We start from the raw sequence: 19191 nt of genomic DNA, 5'->3' as shown, positions 1-19191 counted from the left end.
GGGGTTATCGTCTACCTTATGTTTATATTAAAATGTTATTTGATACGACATCCTTCTTTAACTCACACTAAAGTACTATTCCTGTCCCATTTAACTTCATATAATTAGTCACTGAACAGACCACGGATCTCTCCGACTGCGCAGTCTGGGGCAGAAGAGGACAGGAACTAATGGTAAGCTGTGCCGCTATATTGCTGTAGCGACCCACACAGGTAGGTATTTCTGCGATACTATAGTACTTCCAATACATTCTGAACATTCGCTTGACGGGTATTGGAGTCCGTAGGGCACAATATTTGAGATGAAAACTTAAACATGCAAAACCATGGTATTTACTAAACACTTACCTCTTTGCGGAAGTTCCCTCCCCAGGGTCTTCCTCTCTCTTTCTCTTCAGTGCCCTTGACGGTCCACTACCGTCTTCTTCCTCTCTTAATGCTGTTTCTACTTCCTCAAGGGCTGGTGGCACTTCTTCTTCTTCTTCTTCTTCATCATCTTCTTCCACATCTTCCTGTTGCCCACTCTCTACACTCTCCTCCAGTTGCTCTGCATAAAGGGAAGAGTCACATTTGTCAAGTAAGATATTTGTTTCGTGAACACAGATTTAGCTCAGTGTACCGTAGTCTCCTGTGAGATTGTTGGAGAGATTTATATGGCAAAATAGATATTAGTGGTTTTTAGGTGAAAAGAATAATTGAAGGTCGAAATGTGTATGAGAAAATATATCTCTGTACCCCGTTTACCCCGCCCCAAGTATGGCAGCACCATCATAGGACTGAGCAATTCACTTTTTTAGCTTGTACGGTTCTAATTGTTGTTTCAGAACAGACGTTAAACCGTCTGCAGTTCGATCCTGAATACAGGAAAAAGGAAATTAATTCGTCAACTAGGTAACTATGAGCAACATACCGCAACCATCTCCAGCACTTATGAAACTTCTCCGGCCAACGCAGAATGAATACATACTTTGCCACTTCATGGCTGTACAAATTGTATTTGTAATTGTATTTGTTCAAGGGTTATCGTCTACCTTATGTTTATATTAAAATGTTATTTGATACGACATCCTTCTTTAACTCACACTAAAGTACTATTCCTGTCCCATTTAACTTCATATAATTAGTCACTGAACAGACCACGGATCTCTCCGACTGCGCAGTCTGGGGCAGTCTGACTTTAAAGAAGTAGCTCATTTGTTCCGCAAAACACAATACAGTTAATTAACCAGTTTAAAATGTGTTTGTTCTTATCTGCAAGTTCGTTGTGAACGTATCGTATTCAAGCGAGATATTCGAGCACGAGCTCGTACGTAATACTCTTTAATCAATTTGCAACTTCTCTTTCAATTTCTCAAAATAACATAATTCTAATGTCGCGAAAACGGCCAAGAGACGATGAGGAAGTTTTTGGAAGATATGAATAACAAGAAGAACAAGAAAACCAGTGTTAAGTAATGATTCTAGCTGATCCTTTGAGAACGAAACGCAGTATGAAGTTATAATAATAATAATAATAATAATAATAATAATAATAATAATAATAATAATAATAATAATAATAATAATAATAATAATCTGCTTCATTAGTAAGGTATATTTCCCCAAGAAGCGTGTAGTTTGTATGACGAAAGGCAAACAGTCAGCGTTGTTTCTTCTATCAACGGCCACTTTCACATTAAAAGTGCCCTTTTCGTTAATACCGGGAATGAGTAATTTAATATTATATTCGTCCTTACTTGTTCTCTAGACAGTGAAGTAGGGGGTCAAGAAAGGTTGCTTTGCTAACGAAGAGCAGGTAAGAACTAAAACAGAGGCAAGGACTCACTCCGTGCATCATTCGTGAACATAACTAATACACAGAGACTAAGAGATACCAACCTTCAAGATGTGTCCTGGTCGGCGCCGCCTGCAAGAGAACAACAGGATAAATTACATAATGCATGCTGTAATACAGCTCAGATAAGTACAGGGTCGTGTCTTGAACAATTCTACATTACCAAGTTGGAAATGATACGTGGCGAGGTTCAACCTACCTCCTCCCGGGAGGATGGCCCAGGATCCTCGAGCCTGGCCCTGAAATAGAGAGGAACACTAGGCTAAATAGTGGCACAACAAGTGCGCTAAGCTCTTGAGCCGGGTAGTGGTGATTATTGTAACAATATGAGTGTCCCTAGTGCGAACACGAAGTGAGCCAGGAAGTCCCCGGTTAGAATACTCACCTCTTATTCGTCCGTCCCTCCTCTTCCTTCCTCTGCTCATCTGAAACCAAATGTGGACCTACTGTTAGTACGAGTACACAACTCACGTGCTTATTCTATTGGAAGTATGACCGTCCCTAAGCTACCGTCCCCCTCCAATACGGGGTATCCAATGCACTATTCAACTGGCAGTAATTTTCCTCTTCCTGTTTAAAATAAGTCTTGAAGTCGTCCTTGTCCCGTTTCTCTGCGAGTCGGGTACGCGGTGAGGTGAGATGAAGCTGTCGTGCCTTTCCTGACGTTAACCTCATCAGGGGGGTTAATGGGATGAAATGAATGACGTGATATACGATGGTAGGAACGGAGAGAATGAAACCCGGTGTCGGCACGTAGCCTACTCCTGTCCAATGGCACCAGGTGGTCTGTTCCAGGCTTAACGAATTACCATGAACAGAGTCATATGCCCTCACTCCATATGAGTACCGTGGAGAGGTTTGGAATTTAATCCAGGCTTTTGGCAGGCAATCTAGTGATTAGAAATTATATACCACCACCTCCTTCATCCTGCCGGCCAACATTCTGTAGGTGAAAACTTTTTCGACCAACGAGACTCAAACCGGCTAACCTGGGGGTGAGACCGTTTAGACTTCAGCACCTAAACGATCGCGGTGATCAGGCGGGCTACAAGGTGGTTTGAATATGTATTTCCTTAAAATTATTTTGTAAACAAAAACTCCTTCTTTGTGAATTACCACACGACCGCTACACTGTTATTACTAAGTCCAGGTCCAGTATTTATTATTATTATTATTGGTACCGCTGCACATCAGTTATCTTTAGTAATTATTATGACCTGTCCAACGTTTTTCTCCTGACAGGACGTATGACTACCGGACAGATGTTTGGAGTTGACGCCCACGGCCGACCTGCTCGTCGATGATGGTGGAATTAATTCTAATGTTGAGGACGGCTTATAAGCAGCAGAGGAATCATCCATATACTTTTATAATTCCCAGCCCGGCCAGGAATCGGTCACGGAGCCGTTTAAACAGAAGACCATTCAGCAAAGCAGCCGAACCTCACTAGAGTTGCGCCCCGTGGTCGCTATAAACACCACTGTAGCGATCTCGCTGTCGTTGTACTTTACACTCACCATCGTCTTCCAGTCTTCGCTTTTGTGGCATGTTTTCTTCTCTTGAACTCCTCAATCTCCGTCTCCAAACAACGTCCTCTTATTGTTGATGTTGAGCGCATTGTTGGTTCACAGTAAGCAATTAACTCTGACCACTGGAGAGATTTAGTACCAAGATGCTCTAACAAACATTTTGACATTTCCAGGTCCCATCACTTGCGGTGTTCCCCTGTGTCTGGTGGCGTATTCCCTGCCTGCTGTAAGACCGTGTCCAGGCGTCTCATCTATGGAGTGTTGGTTTGCAACTACGGGGCCCTTAGCTGAGTCCTGGTATTGATACAACCTCTCTGTGCCGCGATCTTCACCTACATCTTGGTCAAGCCTTTGTTATTTTACGACCCCGAAGGTCTTGGAGATTTCGAGAGTCTTTCATTTTCGTGGCCTTCGCCCGATACATTGATTTTCCATACGTCGGATCCTTTCCGCTTTTCCTCTGATTACTGTTAATAGAGGATGGTTGATTACTTCGTCTTAAAGTGGTTATACCAATTCTAATGTTTTCTCTCAAGCTTTCATTAACAGATACACTGTTATCTTCTTCTTAAATAGATGTACAAGCTTCGACCCAAGTAAGCCTATGGTAAAGTAGCAGAAGAAGAAGAATAAGAATAAGAATAAGAAGAAATGTTATGCTTCTTCGTCTCATTTTAGCTATGGCTGCAAGAGTTCAGAATGTATGTTGTCCGATACATGCTGTACAATGTAAATTTCTAAACACCAAAGCCTGTATTACAACACTCAAATGGTAAAGCCTGACCTATAATTACAACTAACCCCTCAATGGTCAAACTAGTGTTAAAATTGGGTGACGCGAGGTTAAAGTTGATCGAACCAAGGATATGGAAAATAATTTCGTGCTATTTCCATGTTTTTCTCGTGTTTGAGTTTACGTATTTCTGTCATTCACCAGAACTTGCTGTAGTTGGTGCAGTGCATCTTTATCACAATGTTCCTCACTTCTGTTACAGATTTCCCTTCAAATGTCCAGATGGTTTAATGACTGGAAACCAACCCACTACCGTAATCTGTACTGCGTACGGTAGTGACGAATGGTTCGTATTTGAGAAAGGCAGGGATCAACCTCAACTTACTGTAGATATCCTACTCCTATGTTTTTTAGTTCTAGAGGTAAAAATATATCATGCAAATTGTCCTACGTGTACTCAGATTATTATTCTTAGCTTCGTATGGGCGGCTGTGAACCACGTTGTTTCGACCGTTTGCATCCTTGTGCTTTAATTCTTTTCCAGTATTCTCGCATTCGCTTTCTGTGAGCCTCCTTTCCTTCATCAGTCTACCTCTTACCTTTTCATCAATTTCGGCTTATACAGTTTATTGTTATGCCGTCTCCTGTACTCACAATTTTCTCTCATTGTTCCTAGGATCTTCCTCAGGATTTTTTCCTTCTCTTGGCCCTTTGTGTTCAATGCAAGGCATTTTGCTACCTACAGGACCTCTGGACGAATTGCTTGGCGTTGATAGACACTGATCTTTTGTTGTAGATGTCTCTAGTTAGTTGGTATGCCACTCCTACTTTCTTGATCCTAGATGTGAATGCTACTTTCTGTAAGATCCACTCGCCTAAGCACTTACACTGTTCCGCTCGTGCTACGATTAACTCTCTAGAAGTTGGTTTGATATCGGTTATGAACTTTGTTTTTTCAAACAAGATCTCGAGGCCAGCCTTTTTTGCTTAGGTTTTAAGTTGGTTTATCGGTTTTGCAGCGGTGCCTAGGGAATCAGAGAATATTGCAAGATCATCTGCAAATGCTAGGCAATCTATTATCATTGTTGGCTGCCATATTGAATATAGTCGGAAGAAAAACAAGCTCCTCAAATAAATACCAATACTAAGTAATTACGCAAACTAATCTTGTGAAAATAACTTTCCAACATCCTTAACATCTAGACACGGTTGTGCTGTGCTCGCTTTGCTTTCTAGAGCTCGCTATCACCTCGTGCCCGTGTTTACAGAACTGTGTGACTGTACTGAATAATAGTATTATATAGACACGTGCACATAAGAGATTAGTGTTACCTGTGAGTGGGGACGAGGGTCCCCGGGACTTAGTGAGGATGGAGGAATCATCAGACGGTGGCCTAGGTACTCTATCTAACCATAATTCACTTAGCTCAGCTATAGGTACCGCATTAAACTTGTGCTATTCAGACGGACCGTTAAGTGATGTAGACCAAATACCTTCTCAAATATCTACACTACGTAAACGTGGTCTCCCGGACGAGCGTCCTGATTACTGGAATGAAGAGGGCCTAAGTGTGAAGAAGCTATCAGTGTCAATAAGTGCCAGTGAAAATTCTCATGAACATCGAACTAGCTGCGCAATTCCGCCAGCCCCATCTGTGCAGCCTGTGCAGTTGAATACGTCCCAGCATACAGCTAACCAGCTTGCTCCAAGTCAACAGGTACGAAGCAGCGCTCAGCATGAGTCATACCTCTATAAGTTAGATGATGAAGGTCCGTCATAGTGTATGCTGAACATAAACCCGATGAGGCAGGTGCGGTAACTAAACATATCGGCCGGTTACATCCAATGTCCGTGGAAAAGTGTATTAGGGCCTTAATTCCAGACATGCGTACTTCTATAATGAACATTACTACAAAGGGACGTAATAGGGTTCAAATAGAACTTTCTTCCGCTACCTGTGCAAACAGGCTTGCTCAGTTACAATCCCCCTCACTCAGTCTTTACATACCAAGGCATCTAACGGTGAAGACAGGTCTTATTCGTGCAGTAGATACGTCCTTCTCGGAGGAAGAATTACTTTCAGAAATTCAGTCAGATAAGAAAATATTAGAAGTACATCGCTTTCACCGTAAACTTGTACGAGACGGACAGACTGTACTAGTGCCTCGGCAACTGTTGCGTGTTGTATTTGAAGGTCGCACTTTACCTCCTTACGTGTATATATTTAACACTCGGTGTGCTGTAGAACCTTACGCCCAGAATGTAACCCTTTGCTACCAATGTCTTAAATACGGCCACGTAAATAAACAGTGTCGTAGCAAAGCACGCTGTGCATGCTGTGGCGACAGTCACATCACCGCAGATTGCCTTACTCCAGATCCGCCTAAATGTATTTACTGCTCTGGCCCTCATCGTGCAGATGATCGATCCTGTCCAGAATACGAACGACAGCGTAGGATTAAATATAATATGGCCCATTTAAATATCACCATTGAGCAAGCACTCGAAATGGAATCTACAAGCACATATGCTAATACTGTGATGCAAAATAACACTCCTCCAGCAAGTACATCTTATCACAAGGAATGTCCATCCCTTCCTTTCCCTGCACGTGGGCCACTTCCCACCAATAACCTTTCCAACTCTTCTTTCCCTAGTACCTCTAAGGTGTCCTCTCGTTTTACACCCAAACGTCCTTCCACCCCAAAGTCTAGAGTTCCAGTTCACAACCAGTGGAAAACATACTACAATGGACAGCGTTCTTCTGCCAACTCCACTGGACCTATATACCCTACACAACAAGTTCAACCAAGTCAACAGCCTCAAACAACACCACAGGCTCTACCTACAACTCCACTGCTTGAAAACATTGTCCAGTTTATTTTGACGCTTAAAAACACGGCCTCCTCGGAAAGTGATCACTCTCATATACGTGACGTTATTTCATCACTTTTGAATCAGAATAACCATGGATACCGCACATCAACTGAATAAAATAATACAGTGGAACTGTCACTCAATACGAGCGCATAAACTTAGCCTTCAGACTCTACTGCGAGATTACTCCGTTTCAATGTGTGTAGTTAGTGAGACCTGGCTGAAGGATACTACCCCCTTTCAGCTTCCAGGCTACAATTTTATAAGAAGTGATCGTGGTGATGGTTATGGAGGGGTTGGAATTCTCCTCCAGAAGAACATCATTTATGATCAAGTAACTCTTAATCTTCGAGGGTCGAAATTGGAAACATGTGCCATCAAGGTTAACTACAGGGGTTCACCGTTAACTATTGTTTCCGTATACCGATCACCTAACCAACTGGTATCTGTATACGAACTGCGTCGACTATTTTCCCAACTTTCACAGCCTGTACTTATCTTCGGAGACTTCAACTCACACCACTTGAATTGGGGAAGTTCTTCTACTGACTCACATGGAATACAACTCATGGGTGTAGCTGAAGAAGAAAACTTAGTGCTACTGAATGATGGGTCCCCTACCCGAATTTCCCGACCTAATCAAGCTCCTTCGGCAGTAGATGTTACTTTTGCATCTCCTTCAATAGCACTCGACTTCTCCTGGCAGGTTCTACAGGACACTCTAGGATCTGACCACTTTCCAATATTATTAACATCGACTAATACATCAACCATTCCTCATACCATCTACCCAACATATCGTTGGAAAATTCGACAAGCTGACTGGGCAAGTTACAAGGAGGCAATAGATATCATCCTGGAAGAATACCACGAAACGAATGACATTGTCAGAGACTACGAAACATTCTGCGATTCCATTAATCGAGCAGCCTGCCTTACAATTCCACAAAACAGACCATATGCATACAGCAAACGACCTCCAACTCCCTGGTGGGATAACGAATGTCAAGCTGCGTTGCATGACAGGCGTGTGGCACTCCATCATTATATACAGGATGCTTCTGAAGCTAATTTCCTCACCGTACAACAAACTCAAGCGAAAGCAAAACGCTTATTCAAGCTTAAAAAGCGTCAGGGTTGGCGCCAATATTGTACTTCTCTCAACTCATCTATCTCTCCTGCTACGATGTGGCGGAATATTCGTCGTTTCCGAAACTCACAGAACTGCCCTCAGTTTACATCTGCATGTACGATACCAATAAAAGAGGACATCCTGAGAAAAATGGCCCCTCCTTCAGCTCATATAGGTTGTTTACCACGCAATGGCCATGAAGATAATTTCCATCCACTACTTCGTCCATTTGAATTTCAAGAAATTATTAAAGACTTGAAAACGAGTAATAATACTTCCTCAGGCCCAGATAACATCCATTACCCAATGTTACTCAACATGTCTAGTGATGGACATAAGAAACTACTTAAGCTGATGAATAGGATGTGGTTTCAAAGAGTGTATCCTCCGTCATTTAAACTTATTCGTCTGGTACCATTATTGAAGAATGGGAAAAAACCACGATTATCTTCATCCTATCGCTCACTGTCCTTGATATCCTGCTTGTACAAGACTATGGAAAGGATGATTAAGCATCGATTAGAATGGTGGGTAGAACATCACAAGCTGCTACCACCTCAACAAATGGGTTTTCGACGTGGGAAAGGTACAATAGATACACTTGTACATCTAATTACAGACATCCAACTTGGTCTGAGCAATAACAATTACGTTGTGGCATTGTACACTGATCTGTCTTCTGCGTATGACAGCGTGCTTATTCCCGTCTTAGAAGACAAATTACGCTTCCTACATCTCCCAGAGGACTTTATTGGGAACCTCAGTTGCCTTCTACAAGATAGACATCTCATCATGTTTCAACCCCCAGGGGCTCTGAACTTTGGAGCGTGGGTTGGCGACCACGGAGCCCTTAGCTGAGTCCTGGCATTGCTTCTACTTACTTGTGCTAGGCTCCTCACTTTCATCGATCCTATCCGATCTCTCTTGGTCAACTCTTGTTCTTTCCGACCCCGACGCTATTAGGTTTGCGAGGGCTAGGGAGTCTTTAATTTTCACGCCCTTCGTGGCCCTTGTCTTCCTTTGGCCGATATCTTCATTTTTCGAAGTATCGGATCCCTTCCATTTTTCCCTCTGATTAGTGTTATATAGAGGATGGTTGCCTAGTTGTACTTCCTCTTAAAACAATAATCACCACCACCACCTCATCATGTTTCACAATGGCACGACAATTGGTCCTCGAATGACATCCCAAGGTCTTCCACAAGGCTCTATCTTGTCTCCGTTGCTTTTTAACATATACACAGCAGACCTCACATCTATTTTTTCTTCTGAGATTCAAGTTCTTCAGTATGCTGATGATATTTGCATTTATACAGAAGCTGAATCCTTGGACAAGTGTCAAGAACAGATGACGGTTGCCAGGAGGACTTTCACTCCTTGGCTTCATAACCATGGATTAACGATATCTGCAGGAAAATCAGCAGTCTCTATCTACACTCGACATTCGAGACCCCCACTGGACACGATTCATCTGGGTTCCTACTTATTTCCCTACAAGGTGGTGGTGCCTTATCTAGGACTTCTCATCGATCACAAATTGACATGGTCTCCACATATTCATCATGTGCTCCGTAAGTGTGATATTTCAGTCAATATCTTACGAGCCATTAGCGGCTCTTGGTGGGGCTGTGACCCGAAAATTGCGCTGCAACTGTACAGAAGTTTGATTCGACCTCTCCTGGATTATGGAAGTGTATGCTTTGCTACGGCTTCCAAAACATTGTTAACTAAACTAGACAAATGTCAGTATAAGGCCCTTAGACTCTGCATAGGAGCAATGCAGACTACACCTACAAATGCTCTGCTACTTGAAACACTCGAACCTCCTCTCCATCTACGAAGGCAATATCTAGCGGGGAAATATATTTTCTAACTTTTTCAATACAGGGAGTCTCCAATACTTCACAAGATATCCAAGCTGACTACCCTAGTACTGACTTCACGCTACTGGAGAAAGAAACGTCAACCGATCCTAGTGGATGAATTTACCAATCTCAGTGGTTGCAGGCGTATTATAAGCACTACAGATACCCATCCCAGTTTTAACTGTTCTTTTGAAACTACTATTAAGAAACTGGATATTCGACTAGAAACATCATTTGAGATCACTGTGAACTGTAACGATGTCAGCCTGAAACGTTATCTGGCAGAATGGCCACACGCCCGACACATCTACACAGATGGATCAAAGGACTTTAATACAGTGGGTAGCGCCTATATCGATGTTCAATCCGGCAGTTGTGGTAAGTTCAAGCTACCTCCGACAGCATCTATATTTACGGCTGAGCTTACAGACATTTTGGGGGCCCTCGAATACGCTGCAAATCTTCCTGAGCGGTTGATTGTGGTGTTGTCTGATTCTAGATCAGCACTGCAGAGTCTACAAACCATTAACTCACGGACATCATCCTTGATTCTCGTACACAAGATTATTGCACAGGTACATCGACTTGAGACACAGGGGAAGAAAGTTTCATTTGTGTGGGTAAAAGCCCATGTAGGAATCCCAGGCAATGAGCTAGCAGACAAAGCAGCACGATCTGCTGCCACTGAAGGCCAACAGATTTACACGACAGTTCCAGCATCGGATTACACCTTCTTGCTTCGTCGACGGCAATTGACGGCGTGGAACAACAAGTGGCATGATACCTCACAACAACGCGGAAAACACTATGCCACTATCCATCCAGATATTCCAAACGTTCTTTGGCACCATCAGCGTCCCTATTCGCGTCAATTCATCAGAGCAATCGCAAGAATGAAGTTTCATCATGGTTGTTTCCCTCAGTATCTGCACAAAATCCAAGTACTACGATCTCCCTTCTGTTCATGTTCATCTGATACATTTGCCGATCTTAATCATATATTCTTTGGATGTCCACACCACTTTGTACGCACTACTTGCCTACTTCAAAATTTATTGGCATTAGGATACCAATTACCCCCTATTCTTTCGTCGATTCTCCACAAAAGTGATCAATCTGCTTACTTTGAGTTATATGCATTTCTTTCTGACATTGGACTGCGAATCTAAGTCCTTCACCTAGCATCGAACTTACCCTATAGTACTACAACACTCCTACCTTCTTCTGATCCACGGCCTAGTCACGCGTACCACTGGATGTCCTCACATGCATTATGATGAGAAGACGAATCCATCTCTCCTGTCTCCGAGCAACAAATAAATTAAAACATAAGTTCCAATAAAACTCCCTTCCATTCGTAATTCACTGGCTGAGTGGGCTTCGACCCGAATGCCAAAAAAAAAAAAAAAAAAAAAAAAAAAATCTATTATCAGTTCAGTTCACTTGTGTCCTATTCGAAGTCCAATCTCGAACTCTTCCCTGCACATCTGTTTGCGCTCATCACGAATGATTTTTCTCCAGTATGTATTTGAACAGTAAAGGCGATAACCCGCTTCCCTGGCTTACACATGTCTTGATTTCGAGGATGTCCGATATCTCTCCCCTGAATTTCACTCTAGAGGTTGTGTTGTTGAATAATTGCCCTAGCTTTGTTGTCTAAACCCATCTCCTTTAGAATTTAGATGAGTGTATGTAGATCTATAGCGTCATAGGCTTTATTCAAGTCGACGATGGTACCCACAAACGTCTTATTTCTGAGAATGTGATGGGAGAGAACAGACTTAAATTTCAAGATCTGCTCTGCACATGATTCGCTTTTTTTTAAACCCTCCTCGATATTTACCCAATCGTGATTCGAGTCCTCTTCTGTCCGGTTCTGATGGATTTCGAGATAATTTTCTTATGTTATGTTATGTTGTGTTGTGTTGTGTTATGTTATGTTATGTTATGTTATGTTTACATCTGATTTGTCACCTTTCTTATGATTCGGATCAATCAGGTCTGCTGTCCAGTCACTTGGAAGTGTCTCTGATTCCGAGATCTCGTCAATGATCTCTTTTAGTTTGTCGATCACCTGATGACCTCCAGAGTACAGTATTATAGCATCTTCTCCAGGTGCGTTCTTTAATGACTCCATGATCTTGTTGATTTCCTCTTTTGTGCTTTTGTAGGAGGAGAAAACTCTGGTTTGGGACACGTGGTTTCTTCGAAGGCGAATTTTGAGTCTGGTTGTTCACAGTTGGAAAGGGATCCAAACTATTTTGCCAAGATCTGACATTTTCGTTGTCGTCGTTGTCGTCAAGTTTACTTCAGTGGTCTCTGAAATGTAGACTTAGAGGGGTGTATTTAGTGAGGTTGCGTTGAACGTTCAATAGAAATCCCGGGTGTTCGTATTGAAATCCTGTTCGACCTGTGTCAGTTGGTTTTTGTCAAATGAGCGCCCGGAAGATTTTTATTATATAACAATAATAGTCTGAGAATCAAGATAGATATGAGGAATTCCTGGCAGCGATAAAATACGCAGCAAAGGTCGACTGCGAAAGTTGTTTGGGAAGCAGCTGTATTTATATGTAAGTGTGCGCCAGCGGGATACAGGAGAGCGTATCGACACGACGCCACAGAAGATGACTACCGCAGCAGTAGTCGAAACGTTTGGTAGAAACGAGAGGAGTGGACCACGGCATAATAGCCCGGAATCTTTTTATTATATTGACACCGGCCGTGAAAGCCTTCATACATTAACGGCCGTGAAAGCCTTCATACTTTAATATTATTGTTATTATTTATTTTATTTATCTTTTTTTCTCGCTATGGCCAATTAAAGTGCACGGTTCAACTTGTTATCTTGGTCCGATGGCTTCACCTTTTTCTCCTCTCAAAATCTCTTCATGATGTTATGAAACTTCTCCGGCCAACGCAGAATGAATACATACTTTGCCACTTCATGGCTGTACAAATTGTATTTGTAATTGTATTTGTTCAAGGGTTATCGTCTACCTTAAGTTTATATTAAAATGTTATTTGATACGACATCCTTCTTTAACTCACACTAAAGTACTATTCCTGTCCCATTTAACTTCATATAATTAGTCACTGAACAGACCACGGATCTCTCCGACTGCACAGTCTGGGGCAGTCTGACTTTAAAGAAGTAGCTCATTTGTTCCGCAAAACACAATACAGTTAATTAACCAGTTTAAAATGTGTTTGTTCTTATCTGCAAGTTCGTTGTGAACGTATCGTATTCAAGCGAGATATTCGAGCACGAGCTCGTACGTAATACTCTTTAATCAATTTGCAACTTCTCTTTCAATTTCTCAAAATAACATAATTCTAATGTCGCGAAAACGGCCAAGAGACGATGAGGAAGTTTTTGGAAGATATGAATAACAAGAAGAACAAGAAAACCAGTGTTAAGTAATGATTCTAGCTGATCCTTTGAGAACGAAACGCAGTATGAAGTTATAATAATAATAATAATAATAATAATAATAATAATAATAATCTGCTTCATTAGTAAGGTATATTTCCCCAAGAAGCGTGTAGTTTGTATGACGAAAGGCAAACAGTCAGCGTTGTTTCTTCTATCAACGGCCACTTTCACATTAAAAGTGCCCTTTTCGTTAATACCGGGAATGAGTAATTTAATATTATATTCGTCCTTACTTGTTCTCTAGACAGTGAAGTAGGGGGTCAAGAAAGGTTGCTTTGCTAACGAAGAGCAGGTAAGAACTAAAACAGAGGCAAGGACTCACTCCGTGCATCATTCGTGAACATAACTAATACACAGAGACTAAGAGATACCAACCTTCAAGATGTGTCCTGGTCGGCGCCGCCTGCAAGAGAACAACAGGATAAATTACATAATGCATGCTGTAATACAGCTCAGATAAGTACAGGGTCGTGTCTTGAACAATTCTACATTACCAAGTTGGAAATGATACGTGGCGAGGTTCAACCTACCTCCTCCCGGGAGGATGGCCCAGGATCCTCGAGCCTGGCCCTGAAATAGAGAGGAACACTAGGCTAAATAGTGGCACAACAAGTGCGCTAAGCTCTTGAGCCGGGTAGTGGTGATTATTGTAACAATATGAGTGTCCCTAGTGCGAACACGAAGTGAGCCAGGAAGTCCCCGGTTAGAATACTCACCTCTTATTCGTCCGTCCCTCCTCTTCCTTCCTCTGCTCATCTGAAACCAAATGTGGACCTACTGTTAGTACGAGTACACAACTCACGTGCTTATTCTATTGGAAGTATGACCGTCCCTAAGCTACCGTCCCCCTCCAATACGGGGTATCCAATGCACTATTCAACTGGCAGTAATTTTCCTCTTCCTGTTTAAAATAAGTCTTGAAGTCGTCCTTGTCCCGTTTCTCTGCGAGTCGGGTACGCGGTGAGGTGAGATGAAGCTGTCGTGCCTTTCCTGACGTTAACCTCATCAGGGGGGTTAATGGGATGAAATGAATGACGTGATATACGATGGTAGGAACGGAGAGAATGAAACCCGGTGTCGGCACGTAGCCTACTCCTGTCCAATGGCACCAGGTGGTCTGTTCCAGGCTTAACGAATTACCATGAACAGAGTCATATGCCCTCACTCCATATGAGTACCGTGGAGAGGTTTGGAATTTAATCCAGGCTTTTGGCAGGCAATCTAGTGATTAGAAATTATATACCACCACCTCCTTCATCCTGCCGGCCAACATTCTGTTGGTGAAAACTTTTTCGACCAACGAGACTCAAACCGGCTAACCTGGGGGTGAGACCGTTTAGACTTCAGCACCTAAACGATCGCGGTGATCAGGCGGGCTACAAGGTGGTTTGAATATGTATTTCCTTAAAATTATTTTGTAAACAAAAACTCCTTCTTTGTGAATTACCACACGACCGCTACACTGTTATTACTAAGTCCAGGTCCAGTATTTATTATTATTATTATTGGTACCGCTGCACATCAGTTATCTTTAGTAATTATTATGACCTGTCCAGCGTTTTTCTCCTGACAGGACGTATGACTACCGGACAGATGTTTGGAGTTGACGCCCACGGCCGACCTGCTCGTCGATGATGGTGGAATTAATTCTAATGTTGAGGACGGCTTATAAGCAGCAGAGGAATCATCCATATACCAGTGGCGGTTCGTGACATTTTACTCTGGCAGGGCTGTGCTGTCATCTCCTCCCCCCCCCCCCCTCCAGTTTACACTGTCCAGCACCTCGATAATTGTAGATGAAATATAATAATAATAATAATAATAATAATAATAATAATAATAATAATAATAATAATAATAATAATAATAATAATAATAATAATAATAATAATCCGATGACACTGGCTAAATACTGTATGTATCTTCTTCCGAGGCAGAACTATCACGTAGCGAAAATCAGATAATATCGCGAAGCGGAAAAAAGTAGAAACATAAAGCATCGCAAATCCGGAAGCATTACAATCTACATATCCTTAAAACATCGACAATAAACATATACTTATGTTCACAAAACCACTAAATTCATGACTCGATATAGCCTACTTTTCAGGTTGAGGTTCAAAAAAAAACATAGGCTAATATATTACAACACATGTAGGGAAGTGAAGTGAAGTGAAGTGAATTGTGAAGACATCTAAGCGAACACCACTAACAAGAAAACTCAACAACTGTATCCGAAAAACAATTCTAGCAGATTACGAAATGTCAGTCAATTGTTATTATAAGTATACAGTTCGTACTTTGATGATGATGATAATGACGGGATGAAGATACACATGAAAATAATACAAGAAAGTAGGTAACGATACCTTAGCTGACTTGCTTGTATACAAAATCCATTCTCCTCTCCTTCTGCTCTGCGAAGTGGTTGATGACACGTTCGTTGAAGTTTGGAACTGCCAACAGCTGTTTCTCGATGGAGCGCATAGCAAGCGCGTTAAGTCGGTCTTCCTCCATGGTATTCCTAGTGAACGACTTAATCCTTTTCAGCGTAGAGAAGCACCTTTCATTTTCTGACGTTGTCATGGGAATTGTACAAATAATTCGTAATAACTTAATTGACTCGGGAAGAAGTACTTCCAGGTTGTTATCACAAATGCATGTCAGAAGAGTTAGGGCACCTGAAGCGTTAGCAAAATCACTTCTGCCGTATAAAATTGAGAGTTCATGCCTTAGTTCAATTTGGTAAATAGGAAATAATCTAGCAGCAATTTCAAATTCAGTTTGCGGGAACAGTATCCTATACCTCGGAAATAAACTAGGCTGGAAAAGTTTGGCAACAGACAGATGGTCACTGAACAAAAAACGGTCCTCTATCCCGGATAAAATAACATCGCACACATCTCTCGCTGCAATCTTTCTATTATCTTCAAACCGTGCGCGTTTCTGACTTGAGCCTGCTGAATTTCCATCGGTGGTGTCTGTGTCATTAAGCCAGTGATGGTCGTAATCGAGAGAGTTTCTGACTCGTTGCACCGATAACTTGAAATCAGATGTACTTTTTTGAGCTTTTATACTATCAATTTCGCGGTGCTGAAGCTCGTTGAATAGAAAGTCACAGTGAGGCATAACTTTAGAGAATAGCTCTAGCCAGAATAGAAAATCGGGATCCTTCAGTAGATTCCTTAGGCCTACAGATTTTCTCACTGTCGAATAGTCATTATTGTCATCGGCGATCTTCTCGAGACACTCCGATATTTCATTTCTGTACATAAAAACCGTACTTACACATCGTGCCTTGAAGTTCCACCTTGTGGCGGCATTTTTTGGGATGCGCCTTTTTACCACTTCGTCCAAAACAGCAGTTCGTTTCGCAGATTTTGAAAAAAATGATGAAAACCCTTCTAAATTACTAAAAAAGATCCTGACCTGCTTATCCTGAGCAGCACATCGCTCAACAATTAAATTTAATTGATGCGCGTAGCAGTGCACAAAATGAGCGTTTTTGTAAACGACCTTGACCCTTGCTTGAACGCCAGTCTGCCTTCCACTCATTACTGAATGACCGTCGTACGTCTGCGCAATGACTTTGTCCGGAGTTTGGTCCAGCTTAAGTTTTTCCAACTCCTGGAATACTGCAGAGGTAATGCCTTCTGCTGAGTGATTATCAGGCGACACAAAACTAATGAATCTTTCATTTATTTTGCTACCCAGCTCGTACCGTACAACAAAAACGAGTTGAGAGTAGGTGGAACAATCGGTGGTTTCATCAACTTGAATTGCCACAAAATTTGTTTGAGAGATTTCTTCCGAAATCATTTGATGACACACGGCATAGATTGAATTCAGAAGCTCGTTCTGTATGGTATTAGATAACCCAACAAATACTCTGTTATTTGCTCTTTCGATATGTTCTTTCAGTGTGCTGTCTAGCTCTGACATTAAATTGACTAAACCTCGAAAAATGCCTGGGTTATCAGACGTGTATGTCTCATCGTGGCCCCTGAGCGCTAGTTCAAACTTCCCACAGAACTTAATAGCATCAATTAATTTACTAAGAATGTATCGATTCTTTGAAACCTGTTCATTTGATTGTTTAATTTTAAGTCTGTATGCACTGTCTAATTGGCATCGAATATCTACTCTACCAAGCATAGCAAATTCAGTACCAGCGTTTATGTTTCTCGCTTTTTCACCTAGGTGTTTTATGTCTGATACCCCGACTGATGTCCATGGAGCGTCAACGACATTCATTGCTAAACAAGAGTAACAGAAGAACGCATTCCTTATCTCACATCCGCACAGCCAATCAGCCTGCTTATAAAGTGACGGACTGAATTTCCTAGTATATACATTTTTGTTCTTGTAACCCTTCTGTTCTTGTGCAGTATTTAAATTCGGTCGAGGAGGCCCTAATTTCTTTAATTCTATCCTATGTTGAAAAATTTAAATTTCCGTCACTACTTAAAATACTATTTACAGAATTCATCTTCCTTGTCTTCCTAAATTAAGACTGTAACATTTAGTTTTCAAATGGGCAGGTAAGTACTAAACACACGAATGAAGATATTAAAACGATACTTAAAACTGAAGGTAGAATTTACAATGTTTTTTTAAACTATTATGGTACCGTAGTTTTATCTACTGAACACTTGCACAGCAACACTACACTACAATGGCATTTAAACACACACACATTAGCCGGCTAACAGCTACTGCAATCACGGCTACTCCTGTTTCACTGATCACAAACGACAATGACATTCACAATGCACGCCAGAATTCCTTTCGGCTTCCTCAAATCTCAAAGCAATGTGACCAACGTACAAATAGTGCCGTCACCTTATGATTAGATTTTAAATCTTTATTTTAGCTTATTTTTAGAACTGAATTGTTTAAATAGCCAGTCTAATGGAATCCATTGTTTTGTAAACAGTTTTAGAATTAACCTCTAACAACAGTTAACGTAAGACGTGTGAGAAAAGGCCTAGGTACATTGTAAAGTGGTTGGCGACGTTGCTACGGGCTCTGCCGGACAGACCAAGTATTAAATGCTCTAGGCATACACCCCGCCTGCACTCTTCCTTCCCCTGACAAGCCAATATCGTCTTCCAAGGCTCCTCCCGCACCCCTCACCCTTGTGAAACTCTAGGAGCTTACTGAGGGCTCTCCTGCCAGCACCCGACCGCCTAATGTCTAAAGAGAAAACATTGTGCTGGACTAAAGAGAAAACATCGTGCTTGCTGAACGGATGCCATGTCTTTGAAAATAAAAAAGCGAAACGTTTACAGCCAAAACAATAAAGATAACATTGTATAACTGAATAACACACTACCATAAGTTAGACTTTGCTACATTGTCCATCTCGTTATATAATCAGCTACGGAGTGAAATTATGTTACGTGTTTTAGTAAAGGCGGTGGGGCGGCGCCCAAAAGCCCTTCATGCACGAACCGCCACTGCCATATACTTTTATAATTCCCAGCCCGGCCAGGAATCGGTCACGGAGCCGTTTAAACAGAAGACCATTCAGCAAAGCAGCCGAACCTCACTAGAGTTACGCCCCGTGGTCGCTATAAACACCACTGTAGCGATCTCGCTGTCGTTGTACTTTTCACTCACCATCGTCTTCCAGTCTTCGCTTTTGTGGCATGTTTTCTTCTCTTGAACTCCTCAATCTCCGTCTCCAAACAACGTCCTCTTATTGTTGATGTTGAGCGCATTGTTGGTTCACAGTAAGCAATTAACTCTGACCACTGGAGAGATTTAGTACCAAGATGCTCTAACA

The sequence above is a fragment of the Anabrus simplex genome, chromosome 12 (assembly GCF_040414725.1).
Source record: "Anabrus simplex isolate iqAnaSimp1 chromosome 12, ASM4041472v1, whole genome shotgun sequence".
Classification (NCBI taxonomy): Eukaryota; Metazoa; Arthropoda; class Insecta; order Orthoptera; family Tettigoniidae; genus Anabrus; species Anabrus simplex.
The sequence above is the reverse complement of the archived record's forward strand: the minus strand, read 5'-3'. Positions refer to the sequence as shown.